The sequence below is a fragment of the Lepidothrix coronata genome, unplaced genomic scaffold, assembly GCF_001604755.1.
Source record: "Lepidothrix coronata isolate B3197 unplaced genomic scaffold, Lepidothrix_coronata-1.0 Scaffold19, whole genome shotgun sequence".
Classification (NCBI taxonomy): domain Eukaryota; kingdom Metazoa; phylum Chordata; class Aves; order Passeriformes; family Pipridae; genus Lepidothrix; species Lepidothrix coronata.
In genome coordinates, this window is record NW_016690199.1 from 2,421,188 (window position 1) to 2,435,433 (window position 14,246).

Sequence of the window (14,246 nt, forward strand, 5' to 3'; positions counted from 1 at the left end):
TATTCATCTAAACAGCTCTCTCCTTTATAGAACGTGTTTAATTCAGAGCATTTTTTGTCAGACTCTTAGGGAGATTTCCTGAGATTTCAGCTAAAGAGATGCCCACATAACCCCCAGGGGAACATGCCCATCTGGCAGAGGACCTGCATGAGGCCGCCTCAGCTGCTGTAGCTCTTTAGCACAAACATACAGCTAATGCTTTGGTTGAGGAAGTTCTCAATTAAATCGAGATTGCCTGGGGAGGCCGGGGAGTCTGCTGTGTGCAGTCCTTAAGAATGACCTCCAGGAATGATTCAGGTCAAGTTGATCCTGTGTCAGAGCAGCATGATTGACCAGATGACTGCCAGAGGTCCTTTCCCAGGGATTTCATGTTCCCAGCAGAGCTGTAATTGCACAAACAAAAGGTCAAACATTTTATACTTTGTTGTGTGTGCCCCATAATGTATGAGTAATAGGTAACTGTTAAATCAGCTTTTATTGATAAAACACCAACTATCACTTAGTGTTTTAAGGTGCCATTCCTCAGGTTAGGAATCTTTCTCTTCACATCTTTAATCCAGGCTCCAGGGAGGTAGCTGACTTTCCAAAGAAGTGAGTTCAGTCTGCATATTGTGCCTTCTTGTTCCCTTCAGAAGGCATTTCCTACAACAATGACATGACTGGTTTTCTTTCTGGAAGCAGTTTGATGCAGAGCATAGACCAACTTAACTTTAGGAACAGCTCTGTGCTGGGTGTACCATCATCCTTGCTGTCCTGCTGTTCCACTTGCAAAAACTCATTCCTGTTATGCTGGGGCATCTGGGAAGGTGGTGCAGTCACAGAGGAGATGCAGCTGCTGCACAGGGCAGGAATTGGTCACCCTTGCCCCCTATCCTTTAATTCACAGTGTTGAGCCAGGTGGAGAGAAGACAGGGAATCCCCTGTATCATGTGTCCTGTCTCCCTGTCCAGGCCTGTCCCAGGGAAGGTAGGATGTGATTCCAGTAGTCTCTCTCTCTCTCTCCTCAACCTCCTCACCTCCTCCCATAGCTCTGTCACTAACTGAAGGAATTCCTCTGCCTGGGTGCATCTAAACTGATTGAACTGAACTCTTTCATGGGTGAAAGCTGCAGGTGAGCTCTGGAGCACAGCTGGAAACAAACCAGAGCTTGCCCTGCCCATTAGGGCACAGCTAAGAATGGCTTATAGCTGCTGTGACGTCATGGGAGACAAGAAGGGCAGGAAGTCTTTCCCTGAGGATGAAGAGGATGCCTCAACTCAACCTTCTTGCTGTGAACTGTTGTGAGCATGGCATTAGAGACATCACACGAAGAAACATATGAGAACAGTTCCAGAGCATGAAGGTTGTCTCAGCTGCATCCTTGCCAACCTCCTAGTGAGTTAGGGACATCTCCTGAGGAAAGGAAGGGTGAGGTCATTAGGTGAGTCAGGGAAAGGTAATGACCAAGTAGAACCAGTGTGTGAGCACAAAGCATCACTGTCTGACTGGTGAGCTTCCTTCTTTCTCGGAATAGGATCAGAGAGACAAATGAAGTGATATCCACCCCCTCTCACTTCTGGTGGTCTGACCTCAGAAGGGAGTGGTGGAGAAACCAGCTGGGAGTAACTGGTTATTTAAAATGGATCAAGATTGTGACTGGGAAACTTCCTAAAAGGGTTACTGGTGAGGGGACAGGGAAACACCCAGGACATTCAGAACTAGCAAGCTAGTGAACTTGGAAAGGAAACAGCAAAGCAAAGCGGTCTCTCCTCCTCTAATCAGGAAAAATAAGGAATTGAAATATCCCCTGGAAGTGATGGAAAATCAGGTCAGGAACAGAAATATTCATGCATTTGCTCTACTGGAGGGTGAAGAATTTCCAAACCCAATTTCTTTTGTGGAAACCTGGCTCCCTAAGGCTCTGAATGAGATGCAGAGAATGTCCCACTGCATGTGGTGTGCTGGTTCAGGATCCCTGCCAGGGCAATCCCTCCCAATAACAAGCAAAACAAAACTGAGCTGCCAAGTTTCACATGTTCATAGGAGAGGGAGGCTCATGACTATAGACAGAGCAATGAGGAAGCATCATTTCATTTACTTCCAAATCAGTGTGAGTGTCCTCACTTGTGCAGTTGCCTCGGATAACACAGGTTCAAGATCAGTTTCTCATTGTTCTAGGAGCTATATTGATCCAGAGCCCAAGGAAAAAAACCCCAGAATTTAGGATATGACAGAGCAGATTGTTATATCATGGTAGATGAAACTCATGGAAACAGAACACCATCTAGGGCTTAGTGGCATATGATGTGTCAGTGTTTGTAGACTCCAGAAGCAGACATGCGACCCTTTTACGGAGGACAGCCTTCAAGTCTGTGCAATACATGTCACAGAATCATATATGAATATATATTTGAATTGGAAGAGACCTTTAAAGATCATCTAGTCCAATTCCCCAGCTCATTTCAGGGGAGTTGGACACCTTCAACTAGGTCGGGTTTCTCATGTGCTTCTCATCCCAAATTCTCTCTCTTTCTGACTCTTTCTGACTCTTTATTTCCCAGGGCTTCCCTTCCCATATACTTTCTTTTTTTTATGATTACCCTTTTTCTGACAGTCTCCTGGCTGATGTCATCTTATGTTGGCAATAGTGTAGGTTCAAATGGAGGGCTGTGCTGAAGATCTCCCCAGTCCCTTCCAAGCAGCATTGCTGTGATTCTGGAGGAGTGCCTAGCTCCTCTTAGACCCAGAGTGCATACCTCTAGGTTTTGATGATTTTTTTGATGGTTTTGATGATTTTCTGCAGAGATCAACTGCTCACTGCCTCTACTCAACTGATGGCAATGTGTTGGACCAGGCACCCAAACAGCCTGATGCAACTGCCCTCTGCCACCTCTTTTGAGACACATTTTTGGGTGATATTGTCTCTTCCTCCATATTTTGGCCTCACTCCAGTGTCAAGTACACGGAAAAAAAAGAGAAGAAAATTTTTCTGTTTGTCTGTGTTTTGTGACAGCCTGCAAGGTGAGTCTAGGATTATTTACAAAGCTGTTTAAAATACCACCAAATATTTCAGGTACGCTATCTGCATTTTAATTTAAAAAAAAAAAATCTAGAAAAAGATGCACAGAAAAAAACCCTCTGCATAAACAAGAAAAAATATAGTTGATTTTCTGTTATCTGCAGGCTTTGTGCAAAAGAGCCTCTGTGTCGGGAACATCTGAGCTGCGAGGCACCTGGAGTGGTATCTCTGGTTTGACAGCATGCAGGTACCTCAGCCCTTGTTAAACCTGATTGAACATTTGCTTTATCAGCCAAGGTTCTCTTTCTAGCACCAGCCACTGTTCTAGTTCCCCCTTCAATGTAAGACTCTCATTGTCTGGATGTCTTCCTGCTCATGTGATGAGTCACCCCCTGAAGCTGCCAATCTCTCTCTGATGAACACGGGGCACTGGGGCCACCTCAGAGGTTGTGAACTGGGAGGGGAGAATTTGTGAACACATGCACATATGGGCCTCCGTGCCCCAGGAAATTAAGAGAAGATAGCAGCAAACACTGAGCAGCACTGTTGTCGCCAGCTTGGCAAACATTACTTGTTTATAGCTCAGGAGCTCACGTAGAGCATATTCCAAGGAGACAGGTCTGGGCAGGAGCAGGGAGAGGTCTCCACAAACCCATCTCATGCAAGGCAGACCAAGCCGTGACTCAACACAGCTGAGCACTGAAGCATTGACAGGGCTTGCTGCAGTAACACCTGAAACTTCTGTTTGCTTCCCAAGGGGATCTAGCTGTGAGGGAACAGCCAAGGAAGGCAGGAGAATGGCAGATAATGTTTGCCTCCTTTTGGTGTAAACGTACTTCCAGAATAGCATCCTTAAATCCTGTCATTCCCACAAGAGGGAAACAACAAACCAAGTTATCGTAGGACAGTCAGTAAAGAATAACAGTAATAATAATAATAATGACAACAACAACCACCACCCTTTCAATTAATTTTTGATTTTATTTTGTAAATGAGGTTACTTTGACCTGATAGAAGAATGCACCAGGGAATTATGCTGCTTCACCTAAAGAAATGACACCTCTTTATTTCCCTGCTTCTCCTTTCTCTAGTGTGCCATCAGCATTTTGTGAGGCCATTACAGGACACAAGAGGGGGAGGCTGTAAAGAAATCACTCTAGTCTCATGGCACAACTTGTTATTTTCGAAGTCAGTCCTGCCCCTGGGAATTGAGGGTGCTTTCTCTGAAAAGCAATTTCAACCTACTTTGTTGCTCAAGACATGATGTATAAACAATATGCTCCTCTGGTAGAAACCTAAAAATGCATATCACATGGGCAAAGACACACAGAAATGACTCTATGGTCCAGTTTACATCAGTATTGTCATACAGAGGCAAAAAATTCCTGCCATCCAAAAAGGCACTGCTTGAAAAATGCAGTCCTTCAGGTTGACATTATTTTATTGAAGTTTCTCTTACTGCTCTTTGTGCATTGATTGCTACATGATATGAAAAGAAAAAAAACAGGAGGAAAAGGAAAATCTTTTACCATTTCTTGCTTTAGACATTTAGCATAATTTCTTATTACTTAGAGCAGAAGTTCAGCATAAAATTGCCTGGCCTCTAGATACTGAGCATTACTGGTGGTGTAAATGTTAGAGGGTCCACCTGAGAGCCATGACTGTTTTCACAGGGATAAATACAGGTAAAAGAATCTTTTGTAATGAATTTCATTCAACAAACCGTATCTTTCATTTGTGAATTGTCCATGAAGAGATTGTAATTTTCTGGAGCTGTTTGCTGAATCACTCCTGGAAATCATTCTTCACTAGCAGCCTCTTGGAGAGCAATTTGCGGGGAGCATTTCATATTCAATGTTGGCAACCTGAGCTATTTTTATGAGGTCTGTCACTTCCCTGATAGGATGTGTTCCCTACTTAGATGAGTGTAACTCCTGAACTCTGAATTTGTGTTCTGCGCAATTCCAGTTATGAATAGGAATTTTATAACTTTGTAAAGGTGTCCTGAATTATTTGTTTGAAATCTGTTTAAAGTAGATTTGCTTTTCACAAATATTGGTAAAACATGGAAAACAAAACCAGCAAGTCTGAAGCAAAGCCATTACAGCATTCAAATTAGCATTGTGGCTGCTCTAACCTCCTCAGATCAGGCTTTGTGCTTTTGGTGTGATGGCTGACTTGCAATAAGTGGCATATCATCTTGTGTCTAACAGTTTTTGGTAAATGGCATTACCGAAAAGGTAGAGATAAAAGAAAACCTGTCAGAGGTCAGGCATAAACAGAAAATGTTAATGCTGGTGATGAGTGGGTGATTCATATGACTGATTCAGAATTACTGAGTGCTTGATGCTGATATTGCTCAGACACAGTTGTTCCACTGACTTGGGAAGAGCCTTTCCTGGTGTCCTTCTTCTTTGCCACAGCAAAATTCACTTCAAAATTTACCTCAGCTGAAACAGTTGACAGGCAAGAGATTAGCTGGAAATTAGATCATCTGGGAAGAACACCCTGCTCCTAAACACTCCAAGAAATATTGTTCAAGCCTGAGGCTACAATGGAGGCCTTAATGGTGGAAAAAACCAGGAGAAGGCTCTTAAGAGAAGGTTCATGTTTCTGTTGGCAGCGTTGCACAAAGTTGTTCCAAAATGGTTTATATTGCCAAGGATTGTGTTCGTTCAGGCAGGGCTTGGCTTTTCCTCTTCATGTCCTCACAATGACAGTTCGTGTTGAAGGTGAGGGAGGGTGGAGTGTGTGGGAACCAGCTCGAGGACAGTTTTCTCCTTGCAGCTACTTAGTGCTGCTCCAGCTGTGCAGTGCCTCGGAGGTGTCCCTGAAGAGCCAAGGCATGAAGTGAAAGACCAAGACAGTGCCCACAGACAACACAGTCCTCTCCTCTCACCCTCCCAACATCAGATGCAAATGGCCACCTACAAAAATTTGCCTTTTACATCGAGGCAGTTGAAGGAAGGCAGCTGAGAATGAGGATCATGAGTTTGTTGAACTGGAAAGAAAACAAAGCCTTTTAATATTTGCCTGTGCTCTCTTCCAATCGTACAGAGAGAGAAGGCCTTATCTTTTGATCACAAAAGAAGTATTGACAAGGCCTCAAATAATCCCAGCAAAACCTGTTCACATAAAAGTTTGCAGAGCACAAAGCTGTGAAAATTAAAGGGATCAGAGAGTCTCTCATTCAGGAGCTAGTGCTCCCTGAGAGCCCAGTGACACTCTAATGAACCTAATGAAAACAGGATGCCACTGGCATCTCTCATCCACCTGGAGATGGACATAAATGAGCCTGGCACCTTTCTAGAAGGACCACACTAAAGGCATGGAGTGGTAAAATCCTCAATTACAGGTGATCCAGAGCTCCTGCTAGTGGATGCATTGTCAGTCTTCCTCAAACCAAAGGTCTGTAGTTAAAAAGGCAGACAAATGAACTACTTCAGCACAGTAATGATTTCATAAATGCACATGTGTAAGTAATGATTCCCTGTATTATGCCTTCCTCCCACTTGTATTAAGCCATCACGCCTGGATAATCTAACACTTTGAATTAAGACCTCCTGGTTTACCCATTCTGTGCTGAGAAATTCTGCTAGTGTTCAGCAAATCACTGACCCCTATCAAGTCCTCACAAGTACAAAATAATTCATTTTATTTATACAAGTCATCCTACAGGCCGGATTTATAGGGCAGACAAAGTAAATGCACCTGTGTTGATGCAGTGGTAATTTCGTCGTGTTCTGTCAGGGGGAGTCTCCTTAAAGACAGCTACTTTCATGGTGCAGCTTGATGGGGTTTGGCTGTAGGACAGCCCAGCTGGCCAGCAAGTAGAACAGAACTGGACCTGAAAGTGGCTTTTGTGGCTCTTCAAGTCCTAATAGCATATATTAAAAAAAAAAAAAGAAAAGAAAAAAAAAGATTCATTTTGAAGAAGAGGAGAAAATAACTACTCATTGGCTGCAAGAGGATTAAAAAGGTAGTTTGCCATAATATTAGAGGGAAGGAAGTCTCTTTATAGAAAATACTGTGGGGAAGATGATTGTTTTTACTTGCAGTTGTTTTCCTTGCCTCCCTGTTGTTCTTTTTTTCAGTTCTGTAGAACAGGCTCAGAAAGTGGTACAAATCATATTATTTGTTAATGTGCCAGCCTGGTGAGTGGAGAATTTTTAGTGGTCTGCAAAGAGAACAAGCACAATTCCTGTTATTTGTTAATCACTTCTGTGTGCTTAACTTTCAAAGGCTGTTTTAAATATTTATCCTCCTTTTTCTCCAAGGATTTGTGTTTTCTTCTAAGAAGAAAATTAACTCTACCCGAGCCAAAACCAGGACAGTAGTGTTTCATTCCTTCCTGACCCCAAACCTGGTGGTCATAAAGAAGACAACACTCACAAGGAACTGTGCAAGGTCTTCAACTTTCCATTTGAAATCTGGAAAAGAAATTCAAGGAGTCCTCCATCATGATAAAGGAAAAATAAAACCCCAAAACTAAAACAAAAAAACCGCACCACCACCACCACCAAAAAAAAAAAAAAAGAAACACAAACTTTTGTTTGAGTAAGCAGCTTCACACAAACTCACCTTTAGCATTTCTAAGATGAAGTGTCACTCCATGGCAAGTTACAACTGATATCTGCAAGGGCATGGATCGGTCACAGAATAAGCCCTGGCTTGTCACAAACTTTTGGTAAACTAATAAATGGCCAGTCTCAACACATTGTACTACAGCTATTATGCAAGTCTACCAATAAATAGACAACCCAGCTTGCTTGGTTCCTACTCACCTCATAGATCTGCCCAGAAGGTGGGAAATGGCTTAATGAAATTACTACAGTCAGACTTCTACTCTTTTTTTCCCTCCGGGATAGGTGCCGTGAACTGCTTGCGGTATTGTCAAATTCCTTTCAGTTTTTATGTGGTGTAAAGGGCCATTAAGTGAGTCGTTCTGCACAGATAAAGGAAGACAGCAAAGCTCTAGAAAGATCTGGGGTCCTGCTGGACCCCAAGTAGAAATCCCTGGATGGAGCATGATTGCAGGAGGATGTTTCTGTATGGGATGAATCACAAAAAAAACATTCAAATACCAAAATGATTTTTTGTTTTGTTTTGTTTTTAATTGAAAGCACTTCTTTCAGCTTGATAAAGCTGAGGGAATAAATTTGTTACTCTTCCGTATGAAAACAACTTTGGTTATTCGTCGTGATATTCATGTGTCCTTAATTTCCCACAAGAGTTATATGTGGGATGGAAGTTTTCTTTTATCATTTGATATGGCATTGTTTTAAAATGCTCATCATCCAATCAGGGAGGATAAGCCTAGTGACTGAAGTCAGCAATTACAAAATCTGTATACTGAATACCGAAAGGTTACAGCTTGCAAACAGCCAGATGACAAGAAAATATTGTGTGATACTAATCACTAATCATAGCCTGCTTAAGAATGACATTTTCAGGAATCAAGATCAATCTGCCAATGATTCACTAGCTGTAGAAAGAACTAAATTCATAGCATGCATTATTTGAAGTGAGTGTTTTGATCAGTTCAGTATCAAAAGCTGATTCCCATTGGCTACAGAGGAAGGAGGCAATCAAAGTCACCTCTGTTTTTCACATTACTTGTTTTTTTCAGTTAAATACTGACATCAAAAGTTTGTCATACAAAGACAGAGCCTTGTCTCTATCCCTGTGTTACACACAGTGAAATGCCAACCCCACTGAATTTTGTGACAAAATTCCCATTCATTTAGCCTCATGTCAGAGGATTGATTTTTATTGACACACTGGGGAGCAATTAATTATTTACCCATCAGCCTGAGAGAACATTTCAAAAGGATTTATTTAAGGTGCTGTTCTTTAAGAATCAGTTATCTTGAGGCATGAGATACCTTATACAGTTCACTCTGCTTAAATACCCTCCACTCAATTAGCTCATGTTTTTATTCAAGAGACGAGATGGATAGGTCTCTTCAGCTGGCAATACTTTCAGAGTGTGTCAGGCCAAAGGGAAGCTAATTACAGGGAAGAGAGAAAAATGTGGAAATTACTGTTTGCAGAGGGCACTGTAGAGAGGAAACTTTGCTGTGAGCAGTTCTCTCACATTACACATGCTAAAGCTGTACTCTTCTGACCATAAGATTAATGATGCCAAGCCAAACATTATACCCATGTCTCAAGGGTCACAAGCAAACTTCTTCTTTTATCATGTGTTTTTCATTTTGCTGGCCACTGAGGTATTTACTGAGGAATTAGTATATATCCAGGTTTAAGTAGATTAAAATAGAAACATGCCACTGTTTACTGGATACATCTGCTCTCATTAGTATAACTTGTTGCTGTTGGCATGAAGCAGTTTAATTAAAATGACAGCATAGTTTTCTGTGGAATCAGTGCCTGTTCCCAGTGGGGCTCCTCAGACAGATGTGAACAACTGGTGCCTGCTGTGGTGGCTGCAGAAAGAAGCCAGGGTTGCCTGCTCACTGTCCCCCCTCCAGACAGTCGCTCCTGGAGAGGAGAAGGACAGAACAGTGCTTCCACTTATGTTAGACCTTCTAGTGTCTAGTCTTTTTTTTTTTTCCTAGCTATTCTTTATTTAGCTCAGTCCAACTCATTCCGTTAATGCCCATGAATGTTGTATTTTTGTGACTTAGGTGTAGGATGTATTGGTTGGTGAGCAACTGAGAGCAGATAGAGGCCCTGGGATGGTGCAGGTACCAACTCCGTAAGGAATAAAGCTGAATCTGCTAAACACCGAAGGAATGATGGAGGCACCATCTCCCTTGTTGCCCATGTGGCTGTCACAGAGCAGTTTCTCAGTACTGCTGTGCCCCAAAACTCAGATACGCTCTAGAAAATTATGTGATTGCCTTGGAAGTTATGGAAAAGTAAATTAACAGGGTCATTTGCCTTCTGTTCTCTACATTTTGAGATGATACTTGTCAAATGTATTTAGGGATTTTTTTCCTGCAATGGCATAGGTTTGAAACTGGACTGGACTAGGAAACTACAGGAAACTACTCCAGCATGTGAAAAATGTGAAGGTTTTCAAAGTACTTACTCAAAGCACACTCACACTGAAGTCAAAACCTGGTTGCTAGGCCGCTTTTCTGGGATTTTGAGCTGGGAATAGGATTTGGGGCATGCCCATCCTAACCAGTCTCCCTAGCCAGGAGCCACTGTTTTCCTGTTTTCCATGGGCAATCCTCCACAGCACTGAAATATAGGCACCTGAATCACAGGTGTGGTTGCCCAAAGCTTCCTGGGATAGTCATCAGAGAGAGAAAGGTTTCTTCAGGGAGTCATTGAAAGATCATGAAGATCACCCTCCCAGCACATTTTCTTGTTATAATTCTGGCAAATAATATAAATGCTTCATTTCAACAGGAGGATGACTCAGTTTTCCAATGGCCTGGGATGTAATGGAAGATCCGAGTCCTGCCATGTTTGCCTGACAACATAATTTCTGCATCTCTCTGTCAGCTCCACCTTGGACTAGTCACTTGATGAAACGACACTGTTTTGAAGGGAAAGATGCTGTCATCTCTTAACTGCTTTTGATAGGAGAGAAAATCAGCCACCTACTCCTCACCCAGCAAGTGGAGCAGTGTGGTTAAAGCATTTAATAATACAAGGTGAAATCCAAGACCTCTACTTTTTGTTCTTTCTGAGGCAAAAAGCACAATTATGTAGTTGAGTGTTTTCAGAGGTGGTTTCAGAAAAGTGCCTGCCCAGCCCAGTCACTGGGGTGGATGTCAGCAGAGGTCTGGAGCCCTGTGCTATGCAAACACACAGCGATGCAGCTTTTATCCCAGAATACCATAGTGCACATCTGGGATGGGGAAACTTTCAGTTTCATGGTGGCTAAACAGCTGTTGAAGCACTTTTGGCTATCTGGCCATCAAGGTACAGTAGAGGTGGACCTAGAAAGAGCAGAAAACGTCCTGGTGCTGATGAGCCATATGAAGCACTGGGGCTGAAGTTGCCTCCTCTTCCATCTAAATAGCCAAAAGCAAGAAAACAGATGTTGACAGACATATGAACTCCTGTTTGGATTCTCAGTGTGGGCCACTGACAGACCTGGAGTTAAAACCATCAGCCACTGATGGTCTCACAGATCCAGAGGCCGTGGTATGGAGCTGCCCCTCACTTTCCTGTTCTAACCAATGGTGTGTCTTAGCTGCTTTTTGTTTCTAAGTAGCTCCCCACTACCTCCTCCTTGGTTAGCAGCATGGAAAAGCAGCGAATGAGAGCCAGAGAGTCTGCAATGAGGATGTGTTGGTGTTTCCACATATAAATGTAATAAACGGAAAATGCTACATAGGTTCACTTGCTGACTGTTTTGCTCCAGTGGCATGGCCCAAGAACAATCACCCAAACTCATCCACGTGTGAAAATTGGAATATTGGAAAAGGCTCCTGTGTTTGCTATTAGTCATATTTCTTTATAACAACTTTCCTCTGTAAGTGGATACAGAAATAACTCTTCAGATAATGGATTGGAGCAGGGAGCTGTATTTGTTTAGTGGTGTAGCTGCATTGATTGGCATCCCCCTGCTCAGGAGAAATGTTTTTAACCATCCAGAACAACAAATACCGTTGAAAAACCTACATGGGTTACACTTACAGCATTCAAATGTAAAAGCTGCTGGGTGTTTCAGGAGCCAAAATGTGATTATTTTTAAATGGCTGTGGTTAAGAATGGTTATTATTTATTGTTTGAACACAGCAGCACCTACTGGCTCTAGCCAGCAATCAGGACTTCATCATGGGAGGTGTAAAAGGGAGTAAAAAAAGAGGTTTCCACATCCCTGAGTCTGTGTCTCAATCTGGGCAGGAGCAACAGGCAGAGTGTTTGGATACAGGCAGCACAAAGGAGGAGCAGGAGGGAATGGGAAGTCTGGTCTGACTCCTCTGATTCCTCCAGCTGGGCTGGGCTGGCCAGGTGGTGTTGGGCAAGCTGAGGGGGGAAGGGCCCTTATGGAGAGGAGGAAGAAGGTGATAATGTGGAGTGCATGTTTCTGGATGGAAGGAAAATGTGGGGAGGTGTCAATGCCTCAGTGACACGCTGCAGTTTGTAAGAGGGGAAGGTGAGGAGGACATATGGGATGCAGTGGGGGAAAGGGACTCACTGGTAGAGTGAGGGGATAATGTTGGGCAGAGGTGGACGGAGAGTGACAATGGTGTTTTCTCATCCAAATGTACTGAATTGGAGGAAAAAAACCAGTGATTATCTTTTTTCTTTTTTTTTTTTCTTATTAATGAGAAAGTTTTTCCAGAAAACCCGCCTTGGGAAAAGATAAAGTTAGGCTGTTTGGCTTGGCATGTATCAAGCTGGAATGGTTGTGCCAATTTTACATCCTGCCTGCAGGATGCAGGATACCCTGGCAGCATCCTTTTCCACCCAGTCCTGTCGACAAAAGGAACTCAGTGCTAGTGAGCATTGGTGTCCCTTGTCTTTCTTCCCCAGCCTCACTTCCCAAGATCCAGACCTCTACCCCTACCTCCCTGAAACCAGGATTTACAGGGATATGGGCTGTTGGGAGGCAAGTGCAAAACTTTTTCCATACTTTCTCCTGAACTTGGCTGCAAATCCTTCCATTCTCTGGAAAGCTGTTGACCATCTTCCCTCCCCATCAAGAATAACATTGAACCTTCCACAGTAGTTTTGATAGTTTGATTTTTTCCTACAACAGAAAATGGAAATTATCTACAAAAGTGATTTCCTTCCACAAATATTTAGTTTTCTTCCATAAAAACACTTTTTGCTTAGAGCATCATTCTCATGGAAAATTTTGTGGCCTTGGTGGTGAAAGTGCAGTGAAGAAAATTATTTTTGCAGCAGTATTTCAAATATATATGGTCATGAAGAGCTTTGTCTAGGCGAGGAATCAGGAAAAATGAAAAGTAATTAAAGTCTGTATTCAATTCCATTTTAAGATCTCTCTTTTAGAGCTGTTTCTGTATTATGGTTCAGAAATGTCCAGGGAAGTTCTGTCATTTCTGGTTTCCATCTCAGACTAAAACTGAAACAAGCAAATAGTCTTATAAGAAACCTTGTTCTTATGAAGAGTTTTCCAATTTCCAGTGTTTTTATCCTCATGAGGTTTAGATAAAACACACAGATTTTTCCTTTTTTAAATGGAAGCCAGACTCAAAACCTGCTGAGGTTTCCCCATCACTAATTATAGCATGTATGTGAAATTATTTGCTGTGAAGGTGAAGTGTAGTGTTAAATTAAAATCAGATGCATCAAGAACAACTCTCTCCTGCCTTGGCAAGTGTGTGGGGTTGGTGCTCCGAAGAATAGTTTTTGTTCTGTCACACTATTTTCCTAAGTTCATCCAGAAGGGTGCACCTGAAGGAGGGTTGTGTGATTTTGAGAAAAAAAATATCTAACTTGGGAAAAAGAAAAAGAGATGTGATTTTCTGTTTCATCATTTCATTTAATTCTCCCTGCACATACATGTGGAAAAGACATGCTATTTTTCCTCTCTCCTCAAGGAGAAATGCCAGATAAGGACAGGTCCTATTAGCCCACTGGTGGCAGATGCGGTGTGGTGTTGGGCTTGACTGTGGTCCAGGGACTGAAGGATGTGTGTGTGTGCACCAGGCTCATTCTTACCATCCTGGCCAGCCCTCCTTGGGCAGCAGAAGGGGTTTCTTGGCTGCAGCAGTAGCCCTAACAATTTTCCCAGTTGGACATGTCCTTCTTCCTCTGAACAAATGTGTTTTCCTCACAGGAACTGCAAGCAAAGGTCTGTATTGCTGAGAGCTGGTAGAGATGGATGCTCCAGAGACAAAACACCATGCTCCTCACTTGACAGCCAGCCTTGTTTTATTAAAAACCACACACTGCATGTATGGTTTGCCTGAGGCAAAGCCCAGCATCAGTGCAGTGTGTCCACCCCGAAACCAGCTGCTTGCAAATCGAGGTAGGCACCTCGTTCTCTGTGGGTTCCCAGAGAGCACAAACAATACTGTGAGTTCCTTCAAAACCCTGAGTGTCACATTTCCGTGCTGAGAGCTGGGTTGGTTGGTCCCTCAGCCACCATAAGCCATATAAAATTTATTATTGTACAACAGCACATCTTCCTCAAAGTTATAGATGGTGGTTTGCTGTCTTGGTGATTCTTTTTTAACTGTGCAAAGAGCGATTATTTGAGCTTTTATTTCTTAATGCCAAGAAGTCTTCCTGAATAGCAGTATCTGGTTGCTGTGAGTTTAAGCAAAACTACTTGAAATTATAAATAAGA

General features: G+C 42.7%; 1 long non-coding RNA gene across 2 annotated transcripts; it reads left to right on the top strand.

The window, feature by feature from the left end:
• Positions 1 to 1,245: 1,245 nt before the first annotated feature.
• LOC108493752 lies at positions 1,246 to 13,839 on the top strand. Of its 2 annotated transcripts, none has more exons than XR_001873598.1 (3): positions 1,246 to 1,420; positions 3,163 to 3,245; positions 13,734 to 13,839. It is a non-coding gene; the product is annotated as an uncharacterized LOC108493752 (long non-coding RNA). The 2 variants fall into 2 exon arrangements; XR_001873597.1 differs by lacking the exon at positions 13,734 to 13,839 and adding an exon at positions 7,276 to 7,445.
• Positions 13,840 to 14,246: the final 407 nt, after the last annotated feature.